The sequence below is a fragment of the Zingiber officinale genome, chromosome 11B (genome assembly GCF_018446385.1).
Source record: "Zingiber officinale cultivar Zhangliang chromosome 11B, Zo_v1.1, whole genome shotgun sequence".
NCBI lineage: Eukaryota > Viridiplantae > Streptophyta > Magnoliopsida > Zingiberales > Zingiberaceae > Zingiber > Zingiber officinale.
In genome coordinates this window covers 67,215,852-67,220,233 of record NC_056007.1, presented here as the reverse complement: position 1 = coordinate 67,220,233, position 4,382 = coordinate 67,215,852, and positions in this window count along the sequence as shown.

Genomic DNA, 4,382 nt, shown 5'->3' with positions numbered 1-4,382 from the left:
AATGTTTATAAATTTCATTTCAGTTCTTAACCTATGTGTAGTTGATGCAACTCTCAAGAGGTCTAGGAAATAAGTGATATCTGAAGGATAGATTTACACAAAACAAAGAAAAAAATATAAAATAGGAAGCTGCAGATTAGCTTTGGGAACTGAAGTATCAACTTGGAAAGCTTTCGAGTATGAACTGAATTTTGTTGCTGAATTTATAAGCTGATTTCTGAAATGTTGAAACTGAAACATCATTGATATTTGTTGCTACTATGAGTAATGATTTCAGGGAATGTTTTGGAACATTTAAGTGCTCATGACATATGCCATTAAGATATTTTATTGCTGCTACTGACCAAAAGCTACTGGAATTTAATCTTCAGCCATAGATATTGTGATTTCTGCATAATCTGGATATGCAAGTTGCTAACTTTCTTAGTCTTTGACAGCTGTAATGATCTGAGCTCTTGCTGGAATTTAAGTTTTGAATCAAATGGTTTGGTTACTTAAGTTCCAAAAAAATAAAAACAGAGAAAGAATGAAAAGGAAACCTGCAGCAGAGAAAAAAAATTACCAGTGGCAAGAGATGTATCAAGTCATTGGATGGCATGAGGAGGTTCATTGCCCGAGACGGCCAATACTTTAAGTGTGGGGGAGGGAATTATTCTTCATTAATTGTTGTGAGATTTTTAGTCTCCAAGTGAAGAATTTAGGGGAAAAACAGTGAAGAACAATGAAGAAAAAAAAGTGGCAAATTAAAAGAGTATCAAGAGTGGAGATAGAGTATCAAGAATTTTGAATTTCCATCAAATTGAAGGAGAGGTTAGCTTGATCTTTTGAATTGGTAACAACAAATGGTATTCATCTCTTTTCACATCAAAATGGTCAATTCATCAAGTATATTTCTCCAATACTCTCATCTTCTCATTTTCTTCATTGAATTCTTTTCTTTTGCCTATTTCATTCACTTTCATTATTCTTTTTTATTCCATTTCAATTCTTGTTGATTAAATCCTTTTGATTCATGTATGTTATGTTTTATAGTGGTGGAGAATTAGAAAATAAGCAAGCTTATGGTAGTGAAATGTTGTGAGTGACATTGAGTGAGCTCCACTTATATACATTTTTGAGTATGAGAGATAGAATAGGTGAATACCTTGTGAGATTGCAACTTGCTTAATTTTTCAATTGGATTGAAACTACCATACCTACTGATTATTGTTTGGATTGTATTCATGATTATTAGTGATCTTTTAGATGGTCTTAATTAAATTCCTTTTACTATCTTCTACGTATTGCTAGGGGAATTTGTGTGGAGATGAATTTTAGTTTTCTTTACTTTCACGGGACGTTCAAGACTAAGTGTGGGAAATTTGATAACCATGATTTTGCTATATTATTTTAATTCATAATGCATGTTTTTATTGGTCTATTCATAGCTTAAACTCACATTTACATTACATTTTACAAATTGCATGTGATCTTGGGCCTAATTGTAAATTAGTGAATTATTATGGTATTTGATGCTAATATTCGATTATTATTTTGTAGGCATCAAAAGGGTCATGGACCTGATCAGATCAAACCATACTTGGGAATAAATCTAGGGCTAAACGAGGCGATCAAGCCTTGGAGCGATTTGGACCGTCCATTGAAGATCGGAGAGATCTGAGCTATCTGTCAAGGATCTGGACCATCCGACCTAATGTGGAGCAGATCCTGTCCGTTGATGAAGATCCAGAGATTTTGATCCAGATCTGAGTTCATCCAGCCGTTGATTTAGCTCCGAGAATTTTCAGCCGTCTGATCATATTGGAAGGGGTTTAAAACCCGCAAGAAGCTACAGTGCTTCCTTGGGCTCGGCGTTTTCATGATTTCACTGTTCCCGTTCTTCATTCCAGATCTGGATGCTAGCATTCTTCACCGGCGGCGATTCCTCAGCTCCGACATTCAGTGTCTGAGGGTATAGAGAGTGGCAGTAGGCGTTCCCAGTCCACGAGCTTGATTTCTGATTCACATCCGCGGTCACATGCAAGAGGTATTCTCAGATCTGTGATCTCCATCAGCATCGGAGCTCGGAAGGCGTTCCCAGAAGCTCCAATTGTAATTCGAATTCCACTACATCTGCTGCACTCGAGTGATCTGATAAATCGTTTGAGTGAAGCAAATTTCAGATTCAGCCTCTGTTTCTTCGTGTATTGAGAATTCCATTCGATTGTGAGCTCGAAGGGTGTTCCCAGTGGCTATGAACAACCGGATAGATTAGTTGGAAGCTTGAGATTCAAGGCCAATTGCCCGAAGGGCGTTCCCAGAGGCAATTCTGTAGTGACAGCAGGGAGGAGAAGCTTGCGGCAAGGATCTGAGACTGTTGAACGTTTCTTGTTTACTTTTCTTGCAATTTACTTTAAATTGTTCATTACTTTGCTCAGATCTTCAGATTTGATTCCTTTTTCTTGTTATTTCTTCTTTACTTCATGTTCTCTGCAATTCTGTTTCTGAACTCCTACTTACAATTCTGATTTCTTTGAATTATTATAATTCGAATCTTGTTTAACTACTAGATTAGTTTGCTAACCAGTTTGTGTTTTGAATTAGATGTTCTGATTAACATTAGTTTGACTAGTTTAGGTTATTTAGTTAGCTAATCTTTGTTCTCTACATGGGATCTATTGTTGCTGTGATTGAGCTTAATTGTGAATGCTTAACTGGAGGAATTGATTGTTTACCTTTATTCAATATTTTTGTGAATGAACTTTAGAGTTTAATTGTTGGATTAGATTGTGATTGAGAATCGGATGTAGCTCGGTTTATCCAAGGAAGTTTAAGCTTGAGTTTACTTATTACAGAGACTGGGAATTGAATTCATTTGATTTAATGATGTTTTAGAATCCAAACTTTACTGATATTAATTTGATGAAATGAAATTGTTCATGTCTAGATAAGAACATCCTTTCTTCGATTCTATTCTTGACCTTGGTGATATACGAATTAGATTTGAATCAATTCTAGAACACTCACTCACTAACTAGTTATCCTTGGAAAATTATGACTTGAGACTCCTTACTACAACTCTATTCTTTAGTTTAATTGAGTTCCAATCTTTATTCATTTTGATGTGCCACGTGACATGTGAAAAAGGCCAACACCAGTGACTGATCCACTTCTCGCACTACTCTCTCTTCCTGGACTGGCGGGAGATTTGGGCGAGGGTCTCTGGGGCATTTTAAAGATGGTGGTGATCTCTGATCGGCTTGTCCGATCGAAGTTGAGACAATAGACTCCTTTTTTTGGGTGGCTTGGGCTTCTTTTATATTAACGTATTTGACCACTTTCCCCAATAGGTCGTTGAAGTCCTTTATGAGTTTTCTCACGAGAACTCGAAAGAACTCTCATTCTAAAAGGTCTTGGGAGAAGGCGCTTATTAATATCTCGGAAGTGGTGGATGAAACATCTAGCACCACTTAGTTGAATCACTTGATATATGTGCGTAGGGATTCCTTGGCCCCTTGTTTGAACATGAATAGACTCAAGCTAGTCTTTTGATACCTCCTGCTGGCAAAGTAGTGTAGGAGGGCTTTGCAAAAATCTTTGAAACAACAAATAGACTCGGCAAGGAGCCTATTGAACCATCTTTGTGTCGAGCCGAAAAGAGTGGTGAGAAACACTTAGCACTTAACGTCATCTATGTATTGATAAAGGATGGCTAAGTTTTTAAATTTATTTAAATGATCTTCTAGGCCGGTTGCTCATATTCTCCAATTGTTAACTGTCAGAAGAGGTTCGACAGTTTGTCCTCCAAAATTTCTTGGGAGAACAGCATACTTATCCGCTCGGGGGAGCTACTGGCCATCGACGCTTTCCTCTTTCGAAGGTCCCGAGCGGGTGTGTCTCCAGAAGATGATACTCGGGGCCTTCCCGCTCATCCCATACCCTCAAATGGGATGTGAAACAATGCCCTATGATACGCAACCGGGGAGAATGGCATGGGCGGCAAGCTGATGGACTGCGCAGACGCTTGCACGAAGCCAGCTGGAGGAGGAGGAACTGGTTGGCACCCGATTGGTCCCTCCACTTGGGTCTCTTGCTTAATGTTGACACAGTTGGGTTGTTCTACAAAAGACACTCGGTTGTTGTTTGTTGTTGCACCACCCTCTGCGCTCGGGCAGCTATTAGTAGCTCTAAGTCTTCTTATGACAATGTAATAGTGGTTAGTCGTCCAGCCTCTTTCATCTCCGCTTTTAAAATTTAGGCGAAGTTCCCATAGACGGTGTCAAATTTGATCATGTCTGAAAGAGGGGAAGATGGCACACTGGGCAGATGGCTCTGATATTGACTGGGTGAAGACTCCAAGCTAAGAAAATGACTTCAACCGATCCTGTGTGTCAAAATGAATG